This window comes from Candoia aspera, chromosome 1 (genome assembly GCF_035149785.1).
Source record: "Candoia aspera isolate rCanAsp1 chromosome 1, rCanAsp1.hap2, whole genome shotgun sequence".
Lineage (NCBI taxonomy): Eukaryota > Metazoa > Chordata > Lepidosauria > Squamata > Boidae > Candoia > Candoia aspera.
Window position 1 is genome coordinate 125,183,154 of NC_086153.1, and position 25,475 is coordinate 125,208,628.

The 25,475-nt window shown below is 39.6% G+C and overlaps 1 pseudogene; it reads left to right on the top strand.

Annotated features, from left to right (window-relative positions):
• Window positions 1-5,848: 5,848 nt before the first annotated feature.
• Window positions 5,849-5,980, top strand: LOC134488744 (U2 spliceosomal RNA; annotated as a pseudogene).
• The last annotated feature ends 19,495 nt before the right edge of the window (window positions 5,981-25,475 follow it).

Below are 25,475 nucleotides of genomic sequence, written 5' to 3' on the forward strand. Positions count from 1 at the left end.
CAATCCCTTTCTGGCACAGGGGTGGGTTTGGGCTTGGTGCACTGTGCTGGTCCGGTCCCTTTCTAGTAGAGAGGTGGGTTTGGACTTACCTTGAAAAAGGTGGGTTTGGACTTGCCTTTCTGCTAGAGAGGGATTGGCCAATCCCTTTCTGGCACAGGGGTGGGTTTGGGCTTGGTGCACTGTGCTGGTCCGGTCCCTTTCTAGTAGAGAGGTGGGTTTGGACTTACCTTGAAAAAGGTGGGTTTGGACTTGCCTTTCTGCTAGAGAGGGATTGGCCAATCCCTTTCTGGCACAGGGGTGGGTTTGGGCTTGGTGCACTGTGCTGGTCCGGTCCCTTTCTAGTAGAGAGGTGGGTTTGGACTTACCTTGAAAAAGGTGGGTTTGGGCTTGCCTTTCTGCTAGAGAGGGATTGGCCAATCCCTTTCTGGCACAGGGGTGGGTTTGGGCTTGGTGCACTGTGCTGGTCCGGTCGCTTTCTAGTAGAGAGGTGGGTTTGGACTTACCTTGAAAAAGGTGGGTTTGGACTTGCCTTTCTGCTAGAGAGGGATTGGCCAATCCCTTTCTGGCACAGGAGTGGGTTTGGGCTTGGTGCACTGTGCTGGTCCGGTCCCTTTCTAGTAGAGAGGTGGGTTTGGACTTACCTTGAAAAAGGTGGGTTTGGACTTGCCTTTCTGCTAGAGAGGGATTGGCCAATCCCTTTCTGGCACAGGGGTGGGTTTGGGCTTGGTGCACTGTGCTGGTCCGGTCCCTTTCTAGTAGAGAGGTGGGTTTGGACTTACCTTGAAAAAGGTGGGTTTGGACTTGCCTTTCTGCTAGAGAGGGATTGGCCAATCCCTTTCTGGCACAGGGGTGGGTTTGGGCTTGGTGCACTGTGCTGGTCCGGTCCCTTTCTAGTAGAGAGGTGGGTTTGGACTTACCTTGAAAAAGGTGGGTTTGGACTTGCCTTTCTGCTAGAGAGGGATTGGCCAATCCCTTTCTGGCACAGGGGTGGGTTTGGGCTTGGTGCACTGTGCTGGTCCGGTCCCTTTCTAGTAGAGAGGTGGGTTTGGACTTGCCTTGAAAAAGGTGGGTTTGGACTTGCCTTTCTGCTAGAGAGGGATTGGCCAATCCCTTTCTGGCACAGGGGTGGGTTTGGGCTTGGTGCACTGTGCTGGTCCGGTCCCTTTCTAGTAGAGAGGTGGGTTTGGACTTACCTTGAAAAAGGTGGGTTTGAACTTGCCTTTCTGCTAGAGAGGGATTGGCCAATCCCTTTCTGGCACAGGGGTGGGTTTGGGCTTGGTGCACTGTGCTGGTCCGGTCCCTTTCTAGTAGAGAGGTGGGTTTGGACTTACCTTGAAAAAGGTGGGTTTGGACTTGCCTTTCTGCTAGAGAGGGATTGGCCAATCCCTTTCTGGCACAGGGGTGGGTTTGGGCTTGGTGCACTGTGCTGGTCCGGTCCCTTTCTAGTAGAGAGGTGGGTTTGGACTTACCTTGAAAAAGGTGGGTTTGGACTTGCCTTTCTGCTAGAGAGGTATTGGCCAATCCCTTTCTGGCACAGGGGTGGGTTTGGGCTTGGTGCACTGTGCTGGTCCGGTCCCTTTCTAGTAGAGAGGTGGGTTTGGACTTACCTTGAAAAAGGTGGGTTTGGACTTGCCTTTCTGCTAGAGAGGGATTGGCCAATCCCTTTCTGGCACAGGGGTGGGTTTGGGCTTGGTGCACTGTGCTGGTCCGGTCCCTTTCTAGTAGAGAGGTGGGTTTGGACTTACCTTGAAAAAGGTGGGTTTGGACTTGCCTTTCTGCTAGAGAGGGATTGGCCAATCCCTTTCTGGCACAGGGGTGGGTTTGGGCTTGGTGCACTGTGCTGGTCCGGTCCCTTTCTAGTAGAGAGGTGGGTTTGGACTTACCTTGAAAAAGGTGGGTTTGGACTTGCCTTTCTGCTAGAGAGGGATTGGCCAATCCCTTTCTGGCACAGGGGTGGGTTTGGGCTTGGTGCACTGTGCTGGTCCGGTCCCTTTCTAGTAGAGAGGTGGGTTTGGACTTACCTTGAAAAAGGTGGGTTTGGGCTTGCCTTTCTGCTAGAGAGGGATTGGCCAATCCCTTTCTGGCACAGGGGTGGGTTTGGGCTTGGTGCACTGTGCTGGTCCGGTCCCTTTCTAGTAGAGAGGTGGGTTTGGACTTACCTTGAAAAAGGTGGGTTTGGACTTGCCTTTCTGCTAGAGAGGGATTGGCCAATCCCTTTCTGGCACAGGGGTGGGTTTGGGCTTGGTGCACTGTGCTGGTCCGGTCCCTTTCTAGTAGAGAGGTGGGTTTGGACTTACCTTGAAAAAGGTGGGTTTGGACTTGCCTTTCTGCTAGAGAGGGATTGGCCAATCCCTTTCTGGCACAGGGGTGGGTTTGGGCTTGGTGCACTGTGCTGGTCCGGTCCCTTTCTAGTAGAGAGGTGGGTTTGGACTTACCTTGAAAAAGGTGGGTTTGGACTTGCCTTTCTGCTAGAGAGGGATTGGCCAATCCCTTTCTGGCACAGGGGTGGGTTTGGGCTTGGTGCACTGTGCTGGTCCGGTCCCTTTCTAGTAGAGAGGTGGGTTTGGACTTACCTTGAAAAAGGTGGGTTTGGACTTGCCTTTCTGCTAGAGAGGGATTGGCCAATCCCTTTCTGGCACAGGGGTGGGTTTGGGCTTGGTGCACTGTGCTGGTCCGGTCCCTTTCTAGTAGAGAGGTGGGTTTGGACTTGCCTTGAAAAAGGTGGGTTTGGACTTGCCTTTCTGCTAGAGAGGGATTGGCCAATCCCTTTCTGGCACAGGGGTGGGTTTGGGCTTGGTGCACTGTGCTGGTCCGGTCCCTTTCTAGTAGAGAGGTGGGTTTGGACTTACCTTGAAAAAGGTGGGTTTGGACTTGCCTTTCTGCTAGAGAGGGATTGGCCAATCCCTTTCTGGCACAGGGGTGGGTTTGGGCTTGGTGCACTGTGCTGGTCCGGTCCCTTTCTAGTAGAGAGGTGGGTTTGGACTTACCTTGAAAAAGGTGGGTTTGGACTTGCCTTTCTGCTAGAGAGGGATTGGCCAATCCCTTTCTGGCACAGGGGTGGGTTTGGGCTTGGTGCACTGTGCTGGTCCGGTCCCTTTCTAGTAGAGAGGTGGGTTTGGACTTACCTTGAAAAAGGTGGGTTTGGACTTGCCTTTCTGCTAGAGAGGGATTGGCCAATCCCTTTCTGGCACAGGGGTGGGTTTGGGCTTGGTGCACTGTGCTGGTCCGGTCCCTTTCTAGTAGAGAGGTGGGTTTGGACTTACCTTGAAAAAGGTGGGTTTGGGCTTGCCTTTCTGCTAGAGAGGGATTGGCCAATCCCTTTCTGGCACAGGGGTGGGTTTGGGCTTGGTGCACTGTGCTGGTCCGGTCCCTTTCTAGTAGAGAGGTGGGTTTGGACTTACCTTGAAAAAGGTGGGTTTGGGCTTGCCTTTCTGCTAGAGAGGGATTGGCCAATCCCTTTCTGGCACAGGGGTGGGTTTGGGCTTGGTGCACTGTGCTGGTCCGGTCCCTTTCTAGTAGAGAGGTGGGTTTGGACTTACCTTGAAAAAGGTGGGTTTGGGCTTGCCTTTCTGCTAGAGAGGGATTGGCCAATCCCTTTCTGGCACAGGGGTGGGTTTGGGCTTGGTGCACTGTGCTGGTCCGGTCCCTTTCTAGTAGAGAGGTGGGTTTGGACTTACCTTGAAAAAGGTGGGTTTGGACTTGCCTTTCTGCTAGAGAGGGATTGGCCAATCCCTTTCTGGCACAGGGGTGGGTTTGGGCTTGGTGCACTGTGCTGGTCCGGTCCCTTTCTAGTAGAGAGGTGGGTTTGGACTTACCTTGAAAAAGGTGGGTTTGGACTTGCCTTTCTGCTAGAGAGGGATTGGCCAATCCCTTTCTGGCACAGGGGTGGGTTTGGGCTTGGTGCACTGTGCTGGTCCGGTCCCTTTCTAGTAGAGAGGTGGGTTTGGACTTACCTTGAAAAAGGTGGGTTTGGACTTGCCTTTCTGCTAGAGAGGGATTGGCCCATCCCTTTCTGGCACAGGGGTGGGTTTGGGCTTGGTGCACCACACTGCACTGGTCCAGTCGGGCCCCTTTCTAGCAGAGAGGTGGGTTTGGCCATACCTTTAAAAAGGTGGGTTTGGACTTGCCTTTCTGCTGGGGGCGGGGGAATCAGATTTGTGTGGCATGGTGCACCAAGTTTAAACTTATCTTTCCACTAAAAAATGATTTTATTTAATTTTTTATTTAACCTATTATTTCTTCAGTTTTTTGCTGATTGCTTGAGAGTGCCGGTTGCTTGACAGTGCCAGTTAACCAAGATTCTACTGTATTATTAAGGTAGCTATTAGCTTTTTGCAAGAATTCTCTGATAAATATTGGAATATTCCATATTAGTAAATATGTGGTAAAGGGTTTCTAATGATACTAAGATAAGATTAATTTAAGAAAAAAAGTGTCTTTCACATCTACTGGACACTTCAGAGAATGTTTAAAAAGGGTTGTGTATCAACCTCATTAAGTGTAAAATGGATAAAAAACTCTCATACAACATGGTCATTCCCAATCGTCCCATTTTGGTGTAAAAGCCATACACTTGTTCATGTGGTGTTACAAAGATCAGTACTGTTTGAAGACATGAATTTACCTTTGAACTACAGTATATCCCCAAAATTTTGAATTTATCATTGTGTGATGAACTGTGGATTTACTAAACCTTGCATGCAGCAAAAAAAAAAATTACTCTCTGATGTCAGAAAGGCAGGGCAACCACAGAATTTCAGTCTTGGTGTTCACTAACTGACTAAGAACAGGGTGTCAGTAGAATGGAAACACCAATCACATTACTTCCTCGGGTCACGATTTAATGATGTGTGTAAAAACGGGGCTGAGTGACTTCCCTTAATATCCTTTAGAGCTTTCTCCAAAGAAGGAACCTTTCAAAAGCTTTTCATTTCATTTGAATAAACATGTCAGCAAAATTCTAGTGGGCAGTTGAATTCTACTTGATACCAAAACCATGCATATCAATAAGTAAACAAATTAGAGGGACCTGGTGGTGAGAAAAAGAAGATTAAACAGCTCTCATTTGACTTATATCCATTTGGCAATGGATTCTGTTTTAAATAGGTCCTTTTTATCAAAAGGACATCTCTTCCATAGTACAGTCAGGGCCAAAATTAAATATAGCTAGATACCAGTGCAAAACTTAAAATAAGCTTTCATCCAAACTTGTCTGATCACTTCTCATTTATTCTAATGCACCATTTCAGTCTTTGCCCTTTCAAATTTGATTTAAACATCTATTTTCTACATTCTCTTCTTTATCCAAGACATCAGAAAGAACGCCCTTTAATGAGTCCTGAGTCAATTGAACACTGCTGCTAAACAGTCACTCTTAAATGTGCACATTTGGTATACTTGGACAATTTTAATGGATGCAATTTTGAAATGTTTTCAGCTGTTTCAGGCTACAAGTTGGCCAGGTTTTACAACCTTGGCTGTGTCGATATTTATTTATTTATTTATTTATTTACCAAATTTGTCACCGCCCATCTCCTCCAACCGGAGGGACTCTGGGCGGTTTATAATATAGAACAATAAGTATACAATAAAATTATAATAAATATACAATAAAATTCTAATAAAATCCCTCTAAACCCTCTATTTCTCAGTAAGGATTAGATACAGGTCTGTATTTACTGTAACCATAGTCAGAATTGAGATGTAAAGGACTAGAAAGAGGGGAGAGGAAGAAGGGAAAATATCTTCTCCTATACATACTTTCTTCCACTTTTTTCAATAAGGAAAAAAAAAATGAAATGTGGAGAAAACTCCTATGATCCTACACTTGATCTTAGCTGAAAGGCTCGTCGCTTCTTGGCCTTTTGGCTAAGATCAAGTGTAATATCTATGAAATAACTTCTTTTGGAGTGAGTGATGCTTATAACAATGCTTTGCTCACTCAACATTTGTCTTTTGATCAGGGTGATGTATAGATATTGTGCCATAATTTATACTATAATTATTCTTCTCAAATATGCTCTTCAAAATTGGACAATAATTTCTAGGTATACTTAGTACATCAAATGTTATCATTGCTACACCTAAAAATGAAAGACTGCTATCTTCATAAGGACATTCCTTGATGTATGGTTTCTAATAGTGACGGTTGGAGTTTGAGGTATTAAAAGTTCATATCTTTAATTCTTTCTAGCTAAACCTTCTACATCATCTTGCAAAGTAAATGGAGTAATTCTAAATGGATGGGTAGGTAAAGGTAAAGGTTTCCCTTGACGTAAAGTCCAGTCGTGTCCGACTCTAGGGGGCGGTGCTCATCTCCATTTCTAAGCCTTTAGAGCCGGCGTTGTCTGCAGACACTTCCGGGTCATGTGGCCATTCCCTTAAAAGTGACCAGAAAGGAATCTGGTCAAGCAGGACAGTGAGCCTGCTGAAAATTACTACTTTAGTTATTTAATGTATTTACTGCCCCAAACATTGATGACTCTCACTGGCATGATTATGATTATGTGCCATCAAGTTGTTTTCAACTCCTGGTGACCACATAGACAGTTTTTCTTCAAGACAATCTGTCCCTAACCTGATCTTTAAAGTCTTCCGATGGTGTATTCATCGCCACTGTACCTGAGACCATCCATCTTGCTGCTGGTTGTCCTCTTCTTCTCTTTCCTTTCACTTTACCCAGCATCAGAGCCTTTTCCAGAGAGCTAGGTCTTCGCATAATGTGTCTGAATCAGGTTAAATACATAAAAGGATAAAATAAAACTAAAACATATCAATATGTATCAACATGAACAAACACTAGGAACATTATTTAATTTACGTAAGGTCAGAGTCCAATTCCATAGGGACCAATCTAACCCCCAAGCCTGCTGAAATAGCCAGTTCTGAACACTTTTTTGAAAATTACTAGAGTAGGAACCATTTGGATTGGAAGTATGGTGTTCTACAGAAAGGGGACAGCAATGGAGAAGGCTTGCTTCTGTGAGCCCCATAGATGACAGATAAAAGGTTGATTTTGGAAAGTTACAAACACACTAAGGGGCCAGAATCTGAAATAAGATTTTGAAACTAATATCAAGAATCTTTCCTGTGGGAAAATGTAGCTGGTTAATGTGTGTGTGTGTGTGTGTGCGTGCACACACACACACACACATACATTTTGAAATTAAGTATAAAAATTCTTCCCATGGGAAAATGCTGTTGATCAGAAAAATATGTGATAAGATTCAACTTTGAAGGCTGAACAGTAGAGGGAACCAGAAATAATAATAATAATAATAATAATAATAATAATAATAATAATAATAATAATAATAATATAATTAAAGGAGAAGAAAGCCACTAATACAGAATGGAGCAAATTATTCTAAGTTGGGATGAATTTAAGGCCACCACCAGGTTTGTTGTTTTAGCAAAGTTTTAATGACCATCCATAATTATTTTTCAGTCTCTGTATTAAGTTACAAACAGAAAATACAGGAAATATGTACACAAAATTTTTAAAAATGCAACTTTCAGAACAAAATGGCTTCTTCAGGCAAAAGTCACTATTTACCATGGCTCTAATCACATCTTGAACTCTTTTGGGAAGAGTGTCCTAAAGTTTTCTGTTGCAATCTTCTGCTATATTATACCAGGCTTCTTTCAGCACTTCCCAGAGTTCTTCTCTAGATGTAGGTTGTCTGTTATTTCTTTCTCTGTCCAGGTGATCCCATACTGCCTCCATAATATACAGGCCTGGACTTTGTGGAAGCCAGCCCATGACTGTGTTTTATCAGCTGTTTTTCTCACTAAATATGATTTCACTGCATTAGCAGTGTGCTTGGGATCGTTATCATGCTGAAAAATGAAACCATTCCCAATCAGGCGCTTTCCAGAAGGAATGGCATGATGAATTAAAACCTGTCTATACTTTTCAGCATTGGAGTATTAGGTATGTTCGCCGCCTTGAGTTATTTATAAAAATAATAAAGGCGGGACAGAAAATAAATAAGTAATTAATAAATAAATAAATACAGACAATATCGCCAACACCACTGGCAAAAATACAGCCCCAGACCAGGACAGACCCTCCAGCATCTTTCACTGAAGGCCACAAGCACTCATTTGTCCATCTCTCTCCAACTCTTCTTCTCACATATTGTTGACGATTGGACCCAAAAATTTCAAACTTGGATTCATCACTCTATAATACTCTTTTCCACTGATCCTCATTCCAATCTTTGTGAGCTTTAGTATATCTTAGCCTTTTCACCCTGTTCCCCTTCCAAAAAAATGGTTTCTTGGCTGCTACCCTTCCATGAAGACCATTCCTGATCAAGCTTCTTCAGACTGTAGATGGGTCAACATGGCATCCTGATGCAGCTGCCAGATGCTGAGACAGGTCGTTGCTGGACTTCCTCCAGTCTCTCAAACAAGAAACTACGAGGAACTTCTCATCAGACTTTGAAAGTATTCTTGGCCTTCCAGTCCTTTTTTTGTCCTTGACCTCTTCTGATTCTTCAAATTTCTTTATAATAGCGTGAATACTACCTCTTGAGTATCCAGTTTGTTTGTTGATTTCCCTTTGAGAGTGGCCTTGCTGATGCAAAAGTATGATTTTATGTCTGTCCAATTCTGTGATCTTTGGCATTTTGACTGGAATGATGTGATTGAAAGTTGGTCTTCTTAGCAAGCTTCCAATGAATTATACTCATACAACATGTGTATGTACTGTATGTAATGCTCAAGCATGTCTTGCACAAACCTGGTGTACAAGACCTTTTCCACAGCAGTCATTTTGGCATGAAATAGTAGGACATATACAGGCATTAGCAATGACAGTATTTAGGGTTCCATTCCATTTAGGTTTTCAGGAGCCAGGTGCCTGCTATTGCTGTAGTGTAAGGGGAGTTCACACTAAATATTTTAGCCTATGGAAGCTGTTTTTTTCTGATTTTTTTTTTTTCTGTTTTTGAATACTGCGTATGAATTTCCTGTATTTTCTGGTTGTATTCTAATAAAGATAATGGAAAATAATTATATATGGTCATTATACCATTGCTAAAACAACAAATGGTAGCCTAAGACTTTGCACACTACTATATACATATACACATACTGTATATATACTGTACATATACATATACATATACATATACATAGATAGTTGTTTCTGGTAACTCTGATCAAGACCGATTGATGAGGCTGTAAAGATTTGTTTATAGATAAGAGATAAGATAGGGGAAGAAGAGATCCTTTGTTGTATTTTTAAAGAAACTGATAAGTTACTGTGTTAAAAATAAAGAAAAAGAATATAAAGCTAGCTTATTTGATTAAAGTTAAAATATATAGATTGTTATTTCTGGTAACTCTTAATGGAGTTTTGCTTATTAGAATTAAATGATGAGCTTTTAAGAATCTGTTTATAAATAAGAGATGAGACATGGGATGAAGTGTTTTTGTTGAAATATTAGAGAAAATGATAAGCTACTGAAATTATTTGTACTTGTCATGATGAAGGAGGAAGTTATTTCTTTATATATCATTTTTCTTCCTTTAATATATGTTTTTTTTTTCCCTTTTTCCTTTTTTCCCCCTCTTCTCTTATTTTACTCTTAAGCAATGGTTGGGAATATCAAGGCAAGAGAAAGGGATGGAGAAATTGAATGAAAATGATCTATCTTCATTTCCCAGGGGAATTTCAGTTGCAGGGTTTCAGGGAAAGGGATCTTGACATATTTGCTCTGCATTTGAACTATGTTCTCTGATCTTCATAAATTCTGTCTCTTTTGAGCAGGAACATCTGAAAGGCTGTGATGGAATGAGTAACACAGATAAGTCCTTTATGGTTTTCGCATTTTCCTGTTTTTCTCTTTCACTAAAAGCTTAGTTTTCCTTGCAAGGAGTACATAATCCTTTTCTTGGCCTGTTTGGGGAGGACAAGCCAGAGAGTTGAAACAGTGGGAGAGAAGGTGGGGGGCTTTTCAGAGCTTCTTCTGCAAGTTGTCTTCTATAGCTATACTGGGGTAGAGGAAGATGCTGGGTATGATCAACAATAGTTGGTCAGGGTTGGGAAAATGGGAGTTGCAGGAAGAAAGGGAGCCAATACAAATTAAGGTTATGCTTTTTTGTGAATCAGGGCTTAGAGTACAGCCAGTTTTTTATTGCCCAACTTTTAAATTTTATTTATATTTTATATTTTATTTTATTTGCCTTCTTATCCTTTCATGCTCACTGCTTTCCATCTGATAAATAGAGAAAGGGTATGATATTCTGAAAACTTGTCTGTATTCTCCTGATACAAGGTCCACACACTTCCTGAAGAAAATGAGTAGAGTCTGGAATCCTTCAGTGAAGATTTCTGGGCCAATTAACATGAATTAAGGCTGCCAGAGCCATCTTTAAGGAGATTTGGCTGGATTAGTGGCTGAAAGGGTTAAGTAGGTTGTGAGAAGAGATTTAACTGACATTGGCTTGACATATTTAACTGGCTTAAAGAGAGGGGTTCACTATGTTGTGTGAACCCAGTTAGTCCAGAGCTCTTTCAGTCTTAACTAATTCTTGATTAGTTGTTTTATTTAAACTTGGATGAGAGCGTTAATAGAAGATTAAGTCACTTATCTGACTGAAGGAATAGATACAACTCCTGCACAAATGGAGCCACTGTAGAAATGTGGATCATTTTGCTTATTTTATGTTTTCTTTCCACACCTCATGACCATTGAGAAAGAAGGAAAAAAAGGAAACAGGATGGGAAGCTTCCCTGACTCTGTCTACGGTGGCTTTAACTAGTAAGCAGGATTAGAATCAATCAGGCAAGCTCATAAGAATCCAAAAGCTTCTGGTAATTAATCTTCCTCGAAGAAAAGTTATAAATCTGTAACAAAATAATTCCAGAGGCTGTAAGTTTCAAGAGCAAGTCCTACATATAAAATCAATGTTTAAACCCTTTTGTTCATTTCTCGCCCTTTGTAACAGACTGCTTGTCCTCTTTCTGATGGTAGAAAGGCCAGCTTCTATCTGTCCCTTATTTTTGCAGTGGTCAGATCTTCAATTTTTCTCATTTTTTTTCTCTCTCTCTCAGATTGTGTGAGAATGAACCCTCACACCAACCCCATTTGGGCCACCATGATTTAAAGAAACAAAAACAAAAACAAAAAATCTTGAGTTTCCTAGCCTGTTTTGCAGTATCTGGGAGAATGTTTTTTTTTTTTTAAAAAAGACAGACAGAAACACAGACATAAAAACAGGTTTGATCTGAACATCAGTGATGGTACCATGCTTACATATTAGGTAAGGACTAACCTTGGGAAAGCAGCTAATGGGGTCAGCCATGTTTGTTTGTTCTTTTGTTTGTTAGAAGTATATAGCTCCCCTTCTCACTGCTGTGGCTCTGGGCAGCTTACAGAGTTAAAAAGCAAAAAAGCAATACCAAACCACCACCACCCAAATCATTAAACAATAAAGCAATTAAACCATTAAAACATAATCTGTGGGAGACCACCATTCATTTCCTAGACATATAACCATTTAAAAGGCTCTCCACCAACACCACTAGATCCCCAGGCTAAATGACAAAGCCATGTCTTCAGGCTGTTCCGGAAGGCCGAGTGTCAGGTCCAATCTTACCTCAGGGGGAATGATGTTCCAAAGGGTGGTCACTGTGGCAGAAAATGGCCTCCTTCAGGGTCCCACTAGATGACAGTCCTTTGTAGACAGGACCTGCAACATGCCTTTCTGCCAGATCTGATGGGATGGGTAGATGCAATTGGGGTGCAATATTAGACTATTGCGATTCCTCAAATATCCCAGCTCCATGCCATGTTGTGCAAATATAGCCGTTACGTACAATCTTATAAAAAATGGAACTTCTTGTTTATCCAGCCATGGTTAGAGGCTCCAAGGTTACTTTGATTCTGTATGTTGACCACACTTTAGTACCAGCTTGATTCCTCCAGTTCCACATTCTTGCATAAAAACATGTATATCTTGTATGCAATATTAGATTATTCATTGACAGTTGGGCTATTCCTGACAAAGAAGTTATATGCTTAATCTCTCTCAAGATTTCAAGATTCTACAATTACATGGCAAGGTCATGATTAAAATGTTAGCGATGACAAGGAGAAATATCCTTTTTTTTTTTCCTCCTATGGAAGCCACAGTGCCAATAAGGCATAATCTCTCTAAACTAATGATTTATTTAAGGTTATAAATGCACTTCTAGTGGCTTTTTAGTTCAGCAAGGTTAAACTATACTTGTTGATGGATAATTTCTTGAGATTTTTTTTTAAATGAAAGGTTTAGAATTGAAATTATGTATATTTTAAAACAAATATTTGTTACTCTGTTGTTTAGGACCCTCCATCAGGAAAATATCATCCTCTAATGTCAAAAGATTCAGTCAGATAACTGTTTTATAAGTTTTAACTGAGAATACTGAGATTCACTTAATAACTTGCAAGATTCATTAAGCAGGCATCAATATCTGTATTTTTTCAAAAAAAAAAAATCTGTTATTTAGTTGCTCTGGTTTTGCCTAATCCTGTGAAAAAATGTTGCCACACTTTTGCACATGTAACTGATGCTTTTGAGAGTGTTGAAAAATACTTTTCTTCTCCTTTTTCTTTTTTTATTAAATCAAGTCTTTACTATACATTTCAAATGCAAAATTATCAGTTAACTTTTGACTAACCTTTTCCCCAGTCCTTGAAAATCTCCAAATTTACTTCAGAATAGTTGATTAGAATGCCACATTTTTATGAGTGTTTCATTGCTATTTATGTTATATACATGTATGCAATGCAGTCATATCCTGATTAGTTAAAACTTTTCAATTACAGAAAGTAGTTCTTCTATATAGAATATTTGTTCCCTAAAAACATTATTTGAAATTAAAAAAAAAAAGATAATTATTCCTTTTAAGCATATTCAGAGCTGAATGTGTTTTCTCACTTGTACTTTCAGGAATGGGAAAAAGAAAAACGATCTGAGTGAAATACAACAGAATGTTATTTGCTTTGGGATAATAGTATGACTGCAGTTCTGTTTACTAAAAAAGATAGCATTGTAGTGATGCAAAAAAAACGTTTTTTATAGACACTATAAAAACTTACATTACTCTGTTCCAAATTGAATCATTTAGGGAACCTGTTAGTGCTAGATCACACCAGTTTTCAGCAAAAATGTAACCCTGGGAATATCTCTGGGTACTATTAGTGAAGACAATAAAATGTACTATTGTAAGTTCAGTGAAGGTTTCAATGACTTTATTCTCATAAGCTAAAGAAGACAATCAGTATGATAATTACAGCATGTTAATTACTCTCTACTTTCAACGAAAGTGCAAATGATATATAGCAGGAAATTAACAGCAGTTACTGCTCAATATTGCATGACTTTTCCATTAAGCATGATATAAGAAGTTGTTAAAATACAAGAAAATGTAGCAAGAATATTAAAGACCCTTAGTGCTTGGATCTGACGGTTGATGGATTCTTTAGGAAAGAAAATCTTAAGGACAGACCAGATTAGAGATAGTTATAGTGTGAAGCAATGGTGGGTACACATATGTTTTGCATGGGCAGAACAAAACAGAGGAACCTGTTTTACCTGGATGCAGCACCATATCCATGATGGAACAATCCATTTGTGATGAGGAGAAGAAGTTGGCACATTTTTCTTTCAAATGACAGGCTTGATAGCAATGAGCACCTTGATGGTTCCTTTCAATGCTCTGAAGAAAATTTAGGAGGAAATAAAGATGAGGAAGTCAGTTGTTCTCCACCCTCCTAGCTAACTGAGCTTGTGTAAGGTAGAGAACAGAGATGAGAATATTGGCCCAATCCTCTCTGTTGTCTTGTCTCCACGGCCTTTCACTCAATGGAAGAATGACCTTCACGTCATTTACGTGTATTGTAATATGTTCATAGGTTAGGAAGCATTAAGGCAAGCCAATCCCTGCTTGCACTTGAAATTGACAGATGAATCTGTCACATGTCAGGTTTACATGTGTTTTATCCAGTCCCCCATCAATAAGAAAGACATAAATCTGTTAGACTTTGAAGCATTTTCTCTATAAAATATTTCATTTCATTACAAGGATTTTGGTACTGTCCACTGAAAACTCACTCCTGGCAGTTTACAGAGAATCCAGAGTATCAAAGCAAGCAACCAAATTCAAATACAGATGGATACTCACACAATCAATAACTCAACTCAACCTACAAATATCCACTCAAGTAAGACAAGCCTATCCAGCTTGCATAAGGCTAATAAGGACAATGTCTGACACATCCTTAGGGGCAAAACATTTCATAATATGGGGGCCACAATAGAGGAAGTTTGTCTATAGGCCCATGTCTTCTTATTTTCATGTAGAGATAGGATCCTAAGCATCCCTTTTCTTCATGCAAACATGGTCCAGGCAGATTCACCTAGAGAAAAAGATTCTTAAGGTACCCTGAAGCCAATCTATACAGGGCTTTAGAGGTCATAACCAGAACTTTAAATTGGGCTTGGAAGCTACCTAACTACCAATGCAGGAACTGGAGAGCAGGTGTAACATTTATAAAACAACTCTCACCCATTAATAACATGGCTGCTGCATTTTATACTAGCTGTAACTTCCAAATCATTTCAAAGGCAGACCCATGTAGAACATATTATAGTAATCTAACCAAGTAGTGATAAAGGCATGAATGATATGGCTGGGTCCTCCTGAACCAGATAGGGCTATAGCTGGTCCACCAACTCAGGCAAAGGCTTTTCTAACCACAGCTCCCAGTTGCTGTTCCAGCGTCTTGCATGCAGAAGGATCCCCAAGTTCTGGAGCAGCTACTTTACGGGGAAAGCAACCCCATTTTGAGTAAAAATGGAACACCATGGAACAGTCATGTTCTGAACAAACTGTACCTCCAGCTCACTGGGCCTTAGTTTTTTCTACTTATCCATTCCTCAAAGCCTACAGACACTGAGTTAGGACTTTCATAGCGTATCTAACCTGCCCTGGGGTGGTCATGTAAAATTGAATATCATCAGTGTACTTCACCCCCAAACAGTAGATGACCTTTCCCAGTGGCTGGGACCCAACTGAAGATTAGATAAAGGGATGGCCTCTTCAAAAGATTCTGGTGTCATCATACCCTTTCTTAATTTGATCTAAACACAGCAAAGAACTTATGTAATGTTCTCTATTTCAAGATCACATGTCATTTGCTCTGAAATTTAATATATGATAACCAATGTAAATAGGCTGAGATGACCTGAAACAGGCCCATGATTGCCACAGTGGTCATGGATTCCTGAGACACACTGGACCCATCTCCAGAGCACAAAGGTTGAAATCCCCCAGCACTATTTTCCTGGGGGACTCCACCATCAGTCCAACAATGAAATCCAGCAGCCTGAGGAGGACTGCTGCTGGGTATCAAGGTAGATGGTACACCACCAGCAACTTTAGTTGTCCCACAGCCCAGTCTTATGAAACAGTTCATCCCTCCCAGGCATCATTAAAGTGGTACCACTAGTAACAGCCAATGTATCATGTACAATCCATCAATTAAAAAAGAAATCCCCTTCACTCTATTCTTTTATTTCAGCAGGAAGGCTACATAGGTCAGGGCTCCCTGACACTCACCTAAGAAACCAAGTGGAGAGCCATGGCTGTACATGCTTTAATCTAAATTATGCAAATTCAGATTAAATTTATACACATTTGCAAGAACTCTTGCAAATTCAGAATCTGGAAAGAATCTCTGTGGTAGCCTGGGAAGTGTGAATCAAGTGGTTTGTATAAAAATGACAAATACCATGGCATTGGATTGCAAATAATAATAATAATAATAATAATAATAATAATAATAATAATAATATCCAGTTTTGACTTTGGAGTGGTGAGAAGCATTTCTACTTTTGCAAGGTAAAACATTTTTTTTTTAATTGATCCCTCTTACTGCAGCCTTCCACTTCCACAAAAATTCCTATAGAAGGTTGGAAAACAAGCTGGATTACAAAATGGGAGAAAACTCAGTGCCCTGCCTTGCTCCAGAAGCAGCAGCAATGGATCATCAGAGCAACCCTATTCATGTAAATCAGAATCATTTGCCACTTCATCTCCAAGATTACTTGGTCTCATAAATTATAGATGTCATTAGCCAGGTCCAGCTGAAACTTTCAGAGATCGGAATTCCAGCTCAGCCTTATATGCTGCACCAAAAACTACAAAAGGAAAAAAATAACCTTTCCTGGTGTTATATGTTAATATTTTCTCCAGTTGATTAAGCAGAAAAGCCTTGGAACTAGTTCTCTTTCTTTTCACTGAGGTGAGAATTTGATAGGCTAAAGTACTGAAGTAGCTTAGTTAAAATTTCATTCAGAGCTAGCAACTCTGAAGCACTTATTTGCCAGCTGAATAATTTAAAATGGTTGAAGATATTCTCAAGTCATCAGAAGTCAGGACCCGAGTGGTTACTAATAGGCCCTTGTCCTCTGGATTACCCTGATGTTTAGGCCCCAAGCTTTTAGCACAAAAAGTTTCCCTAAGCTTTTAATGAAATGTAACTGGCTTCTCTGTTCTTTGCCTGGTATTATTGTGTGATGCTGCTTCATTCCCTTTTAAGCACCTTTTGTAGTGATATTATCAACTGCATGATTGATTTATATATAACCGATTAAAAAAAAACTAAATAGAAAGATGATCAGTATAAATAAGCATGTTTGTGGTGTTATATTAGAGTGCATAGTACAGTCCCTATAGCCATTTAATATATATTTCTTTAAAAAAAACAGTCATTATTATACCATGTACTTCATAACAGCAAACGTGGATTTTAATTCAGTTACTATGGTCTCTTGATATGACTCAACTGTATACTATTAAATGGTTTATTATATGATTCTTCTAAACTGTGGTTTGCAATAAGTTTAGCAAGACAGCAACAAACTAAGCTATATAAATATGATGAAATGAATGAATGAATGAATGAATGAATGAATGAATGAAGCTTTGAATTAGCCATTTTTCTAATGAATTTAATGTCACTAAGATGCTAGTCTCCTCTTCTTCTTTGTTGCATGGTTTTCCCAACAGAGTATAAAAGAAGAGAAGAGGTAACAAGTTGCCCACATAAATCAAGTACAATAAAATTATTTCACTGGGGAATTCATGACACATATCAAAATATTTTAAAGTCAGCACAGGCTGTTCTGAGTTCAGTGACATAAATTACAGCTGTGTGTGACATAACACAGGCAATACAGTTGGCTGGAAATATGAAAAGAAGAGATGTAACATGAGCCTGGCCTTGACCAGGAGAGCATTGATCACAACTGTAAAATGCCTGGATTTCAGAAAGTTGCATATCTTTGTAAGCATTCACCAGCAAGTGGTTGCCCAACTTTCTTTTGATCAAGTAGATCCACAATGGGTCTAAGGAGGCATTTTGGGGTTCATATTTTTCAACTGGCCTTAACATGGATTTTTTTTTAAAAAATCACTGTTTGTTCTTCTATGAGATCAGAAATTCATTACTCTTGGTTGCAGATGTTAGGATCAAACAAATGAGGAAAGATGTGTTTCCACTGTTTCTATACATCTGATCCCTAAAGTATTGTTCTGTTTGTGAATCTCTTGGCCCTGTATGAAAGAGATATGGCCATAGAAAAATGAATATTTATATTTTTTTCCCATGTAGACTTCTTTTCTATTACAATATCAGAGTAATAAACAAGGGACCTACTCTTTACTGTTCTCTTTATAAATATACAGTAGGCATAAGTAGATATACTATACTTAAGAGCCAGTGGTTAAGGTGCTACACTAGGAATGGGGAAACCCAGTTTCTAGTCTTTCCTTATGCATGAAAGTTGACTGGGTGACACTACCACTCACTCTCTCAATCCCAGACCAGGAAGTAAATCACACTTTCTCTCTCTCTCTCTCTCTCTCTCCCCCAGTCCACAGTGAACTGGTGTGGTAGACTATGATCCATAATCTTCAATGAGAAGGCCTTAATTCTGTGTTGAACTGGCTGATAATAACATATACACAGATTTAATAACTATAATTTTAATTAAAAAATTCCAACATATATGATCATATAAACATCACACTAAAGACTTTGAAAGCAACAAAAATGCACAGATAAATGAGGGAGAATAAAAATTAATAGGACTCATGGGTAGACAAAATTAGCAACTGTTTAAATGGGGAACAGAGATTCTAATATTATGCTCTATAAAAAAATGAAATAAAATTCAGAGGAGATAATTATATTCATCATATCAAAAGACTGCAAGCATATCTTCATTTCGCACTGTATCCTTATTTTCATATTTATTTATTTGACTTAAAAAGCACAGTGTTAGAGACCCAAAGTACTGTATTTATTCATATGAATAAATGTGACTTTTATTCCTTTAGTGTCCCAAATCCCAAATCCTATGGGACACTAAAACAGTATTATGCATTCTGTGAAGCCATTCTAATATTAAGGATAGAATGACGGGGAAGATTTCTCCAATAAGATGCAAAGGTTCCTATCAATAATTTAACTGCTGGTGAGGTTCTTAAAGACAGACTAATCCAGACAGAGATTTTGTTTGTTTGTTTGTTTTCTTTATTTGAATGCCAACCATTCCTGAAGGTACTGGGTGGCTAACAATCAAAACCATTTCACAGATGAAAAAGAGCCCTCTCAAAAATAATACATACAGCACAGCAACATATAATATAAACACACACACACACACACACACATCAGTATATCTAAACTTTCTCCTATGCAGCTAGTAATATATACAGTATGGTGTCCTGGTGTCCTGCAGTGTCCTGCATTCTTCCGTTGGAAAGTACAGGTGTGCATACTAGATGGCAGCAAGGCTTTCCATATGTCATTAGTGCCCTACCTCCAACTCCAGGAAAATCCCTGCACATAAAGGATGTAAAGTCAGAGAATAGTCTAACAAAAGACCATTTGTGGGTTGGATTCTAATGGAAATGTTTTTTTTTTCCTCTGGAAGAAGACAGCAGGAGGGTATGAAGTGGTCTCACTCTGCCTCTGTATTTTCTTTCTCTAGTGGTGGCAGAATGTTTCACCTTGGGTTTTGTTTTGCACAATGGAAGGGATATTTTTCAGGCGCTGAAGCCATAATCTATGAGTTTATTTCTATTCCTTAGAGGTGGCTGATTTGATTTTTAATTTTGCTTTGAGGGGGTGTTTTGTTCAAACTCCAGTCAGAGTAAAAAAGAAAAGAAAAGAAAAGAAAAGGCATTGCTGATCCAACTCTAGACTTCTGAATGTTAGGAATATTTCTTGATTTATTTAATGAATTATTGGGGAAGTGAAAACATTCTCTTTAGGTTGTTCCCCCTGAAGTCTGAAGTGGTAGAGTTCAGAAACACTTTTAGGCAGGGTCTGTTGTTTGCACATTCAAACATTCCATGAAAGTATGCCTGTCAGATGTGTTGAACTTCTGTACCAATAATCCCTAGCTAATATGGCTGAAGGAGACTAGATTAGTGGAGTCCTTGGTGCTTTCTGAGCTAACCAAGCTGAGAGAGCACCAAGGACTCCACAGTTCAGTCCTGAGCTACAGATAGTCTCTTCTATTGGAACTAGAAGAGAATGAAGGCAACCTCTTATAGAATATGTGGACAAAATATGTGGACTTCAGAAACCTTGGTCTCACTGAAATTGTTCAGATGCTTGTGAGATTTTATGATCTGATGAAACAGTCTGCTGCTTCTTTCAATGCTTGTACCCTTGTCCTTGTAATACCAGCAATAGTATTTAGCCACGTTAACTTCTGTTGGCCTAATTTTCTATTTTTTTTTCCCCATCAGGGCCTTCTCTAAACTTTACCTTTTTAGTGCTTCCAATGAATTATCTGGTTTTCCTTCATGTGGGATTGAAGAATTTATTATTTTTGCAGCCCAAAGTACTCTCAACATTTTTCTCCAGCTCCAGTCCAAAGGCATGTGTGTGTGTGTGTGTGTGTGTGTGAGTGTATATCCTTTTTTTTGCAGTATGATCTCTCTATTCCTTAACATTTTGTCTAGACTGGTCATATTTTCTCTTTCAAGAAGCTGACCTATCTTTATTCTGTGGTTATAGTTACTATCCCTGTGGATCTGTGAGCCCAGAAAAATAGTAACTGACTATTTCTACTATCTTTTCACCTATTTGCAATGGGTTGGCATTGACAGTGAAAATAATCTTTATGATTAAACATCAGCTGGCCTTTGCACTCTATTATTTCAAATTTAACTAGAGTTTATATTTAAGCCTTCTTCACTTATAGCCACTAAAACCAGTTGTTAGTATTTCTCCCGGCAATTTTAATTCCAAGTACTGTTCTTTTTAGTCTAACGTTTCTCATTATATGTTCTTCACTGAAGGAAAGTAAATCAGGTGACAACGTTCCCAATTCTCTCCCAAAGTTGAACCACTTAGTTGCTCCATATTCTATTCTAATTCTTGCTTCCTGATCAGCATATAAATTCTTCTATAAGCAGATGAAGTGGCCCATTACCTCTATTGACAAAAAATTGTCCTGTCATAAGCAAAAATAAATATTTTTTTCAGAACTTTCTTGTCCTTTCCTTTATCCATCAGATGTTTGTAATGTGATCTCAGGTGATTCCTCCTCTTCTGAGACCAGGTTCTACCTCTGGTATTTCTTGATTCACATATTGTTGGAGTCTAAAATGCAGCTTTTTGAAACTTATTTTACTGACAAATGAGATAAGTACAATAGTCTGATCATTCTTAAGCATTGCATTTTTTGGTATTGGAGTATAGACCAATCTTTTCCAGTTCTCTGGCAGCCTCTGTTTTCCATATTGCTTAGAAACTGTGAGCAGCACTTTAACACAATCAGCATGCAAGATTTTAAACAATTCTGCTGCTATTACATCAACTGTTGCATCCTTGATGTAAGCAATATTTTCTAAGGCCCATTTAAATTCATTTTTCAGAATGTCTGGCTCTAGCTCCGTGGTTATCCCTTTGTATGTATCAGGGATTTTGTAGTCTTTTTTGTTTAATTCTTCCATGTATTCATACCATCTCTTCTCTCTCTCTCTCTCTCTCCATTAGAGTTTTGCTTCTTTTATGGTACCTATCTTCACATAAAAAGTTTCCCTTTTGAAGATGGTTTTGTTGAGACACTTTAGGTGTCCTGGGGTATAAGTAATTATGGGGTATAAGTAATTATGACTCTTTCTGTTCTATAATTCACTTTAAAAAAAACCTCTTGTTCTTCCTATTTGGTTGCTGACCTCAGTTTCTTTACATTGCTTATTTAAATATGTTTCCTCTTCTTGTCTTGCTCTTCTCTGAAATCTGGCTTTTAGTTGGGTAAATTTCCCACTGCTACTATTTATTTCTGCTTTTTCTCAGCTATTTTCGGTGTACCAGTGGACAGTCATTTCACCTTCTTTTGCTTTTTAGAATGTGAAATGTTGTTGTTGTTTTTTTCTTGCTGCATCTTTAATGATACCACAATTTTTGGTCCAGAGCTCCTCACAAACTCTGTTTATAAAATGTAGCACTTTACCTTCACCACATATCATATGGAACAGTGCTAAGATTGTATCTCATTGGCTTGATGATTTTCTTTGCTTTCTTAAGTTTAAATTGGAATTTTGCAAGAAGTTCAAGATCTGAGCTTGAGGTCTTGGTTTTCTTGATTGCATAGAGCTCCTCCATCTCTGCTTGTAAAATATATAGTCAATTTGATTTTGATGTCGCCAATTTGGCAATGTCCATGAGTGGCTTTTCAGGTTGTTGAGAAAAGATTATTTGCTATAATGCTGAACTCACTGGAGCTTAAATTCAACTCCTGTGTTTCAGGGTGTTTTTCGATCAGGCTTTTTGTGAGCAAGCTGAAAGGAAGATGTTTTTGTTAAGACACTTTAGGTGTCCTGGGGTATAAATAATTATGACTCTTTCTGTTTTCCTTTAAACTGGAGTTCACAATGTGATTCACAACCATGGTCTAATAGGCAATCAGTTCTATATAAATTGTATTTCTTCCCTCCTTCCCACTTCATTCCTTCCTATTGTTTCCATTTAATAGTTCAGAGCCAAAGCCTTATAGCTGCACATTGCATGCATTTTTAGTTTCTTTTTTGGGTTGCAATTGGATGCAGTTTGCTTCCTGTTTATTTCCTAGTCATCACATATTTCAATTAAAATGGCCAGAGAAAAATTAATTAGGGTTACACACATATCAGAGGTTCTGCAAATATATACAGTTTGAATAAAAAGATTCTACTAGACTAACCAGAAGTCAGCAATGCAAATTTATTTAGAAGCAGGTCTCTCTAAGTACAGTGAGTCAGCAGCACTAAATGGAAAAGGGCAAAAGGTGCAGGCATACACACAGATACACACCCTGTAACGCAGCACTTAGGCTGAATAGAAATGTGAGAAATAAAAGCAATTCAACAAAAAAACAACTAATACTGGAATGAGAAAGCACTCCTCTTCTCCCTGCCCTCAGAACCAAAATCAGTCTCATCAACAGCTGAAAATCCTTCTCATCCCTGTTGTTCATTCACTAATATTTATCCATAGCAAGGATAGAACCCATAAATCTGGGAGGAAGAATGACCAAAATAAAGTAAGAATGTTTAATAAATACTCCATGGATTCACTGTTCTATGTAGCTTAACCAGTGTCATTGAGTGGGCTAATTCCAGACTTCAGGTCAAAAGAAGTGGATCAGCTAGCCCTCAGGCCTACTGCACAGAGGAAGACTCTGATCTCCCAATTCTGCCACCACAAAATAGGTCTGGTAAGTGAGTGAGTCTTAATACATTAAAAAGATATCACTACTTGGCCAACATCACATTGCTCATATGTCACATAGTTAGGGGGAACAGCCAATGAAATATATGTATTAATCATTTTTCTATCCTACCACAATCAAAATTACTTTTGGTGGTGTATAAGAAAACAAGTAGAAGAAAAACTTTCCAGTTATTAAAATCTAATTTTATTGCATCCATTTAAAAAAATAAATAAATAATCCCCACCTGGGAATTATGGGGCCTCAATATGGGCAGAGACCTATCTGGATCTCAGGTTGCAAAAGACACTTAATGAGACTTCACATCAGAGTAGTAAAGGTAAAGGTTTCCCTTGACGTAAAGTCCAGTCGTGTCCGACTCTAGGGGGCGGTGTTCATCTCCGTTTCAAAGCCTTGGAGCCGGCGTTGTCCATAGGACACTTCCGGGTCATGTGGCCAGCATGACTCACGGAACGCCGTTACCTTCCCGCCGAAGCGGTACCAATTAATCTACTCACATTTGCATGTTTTCGAACTGCTTGGTGTGCAGGAGCTGGGACGAGCAACGGGAGCTCACCCCGCCGCGCGGTTTCAAACTGCCGACCTTCCGATCGACAGGTCAGCGGTTTAACCCGCAGCGCCACCGCGTCCCTCACATCAGAGTAATGCAGGATATTTCACGAAAAGCACAAACTTAATTGTTTCAGATCAAACAAACAATGTCTCCTTCTCTGTAAAGTAAGAAATGCGCTATCAATAATGCATCTGGCTCTTCTGGCTTCTATGTATAATATAGATCATATCATAGCTCTAAATACAACAGACATGGACATTATGCTCCTCAACACTTCTGACAAGATTATCTCTTATTCCTCTCCCACCCTCCAATGAAGAGAGAATCTTTAGTTTCTCAAAGATTCATTGATCACACATTCCATCAAAGCGAAGTATAACATGGAAGGAGTGATGATGCTTTCTGTGTCAAAGCCCTTTTCTCGCAAATGTCCAATCATGTGTGCCATTATTTCTGATGGCTGTGGTCCTGATTGCATCCATTCCTTTCCATGCCAGCAGGGAATCAGATAACTGTGGAAAGAGTCTTCTTAGCCCCTGAGCAAAACAGTAGCTCTGCCAGAACAGCTGCAAGTCAAACATCTCAACAACTCTGTAAATCACAGTAATGTAAAAGAACAAAACTACACCCTGCGTGACTTCAATGTCAGTTACATCTGTGTATAGTATTCAAGCTATACACAAATATGATCCCTGGCTAAGGGAAGATAATGTAGAAGCCAGGAGTTCTGGGCTGCCAACTACACACACACACACACACACACACACACACACACACAGAGCCATATCTGATAATGAATTCCAGCTATTTATATATTTGTTTCCATGGAAAGCAGGCACAAGAGCTTACTGCAGCAAAAGAGTCCAGAGAACTGAATCTCAGACTCAGAAAGATCCAAGAAGATTTCATTTCCAGTCCAAGGATCCAAGTAACAACATACAGACTGAGCCATAAATAGAAAGTTCAAATACTGTTTATCACAAAAAGCCAGTCACAAAAGCCATCACTTTTACATAGCTCAGGTTATCAGCTTGCTTAATTGGCTGCTTCTTTCTTTCAAGTAGAAGGCTTGATTTCCTTTGCTGTTCTCTTAATTTGCAATTTAATTTGCTTTTTTATTCCTGTCCAGTTTTTGGAATCTTCACTATCTTTTGTTCTTTTATTCTTGTCTATTATTGGTTTTTTGTTTCTTTGTTTTTAATGTTTCTTTTTTACTTGTGAACTGCCCAGAGTTGTTGGGAGTTGGGGGGGGGGGAGAAAAAAGGAAAGAAGGAAGGAAGGAAGGAAGGAAGGAAGGAAGGAAGGAAGGAAGGAAGGAAGGAAGGAAGGAAGGAAGGAAGGAAGGAAGGAAGGAAGGAAGGAAGGATTGCTGGGCTCCAGCTGTGGATCAGCTGACTCGGCCTGCCTATGTCTCCTCATGGTGTGCTCTCTTCTTCTAAAATGCCTCTGGTGTAGACTGAGGCTTGGATTGGTCAAGCTCTTTAGCTTCTGGATCTGAAGATTCCAACTGAACCCTAATGCCAGGTGAGAATACTCTTTCTCTCCATGTTATGTTTTTTTCTGTTTCCTACCATAAAAAAAAAAAAATGGAGTTAATTACTTAAAGGTAAAATAAAAGACCCAATCGCTGAAATCTCACATAAATGCCAAAATAGCTTAACATCTCATCAAAAACACATGAAATCTCACTGGAATATTTAGTTATTTTTGACAATCTCATGTGAGTTCTCACAAAATACAACTATAATAAGATTAATCTTTCTGTATATCTAGTTAGTTAGTTAGTCTGATGCTCAAAGCACAATGTCTGTGCTTAGGAAACACAACCATCATTGGTTAAAAAATAAACTCAATAGCAGCAAACTTTGAAGAAATTTGCAATTCAGGATAGCTTTCTTTTTAAATCCATAATGTTCCTCTCATAATGTTCTAACTCTCTTGAAAATTTCCTCTCATTCTGACAATCAGTCACACTTCAATATAACCATTTTAGCTTGAGTCAGATAACGAGAGGCTGGACCTCTGATGTGCCAAGCCTGCTGCTAATTTGCAGACTCTGACAAATTGGATAGCATCAGTCTGATTTGGACAATTATTGCTATTCCTGAGCCCCATATCAATTAGT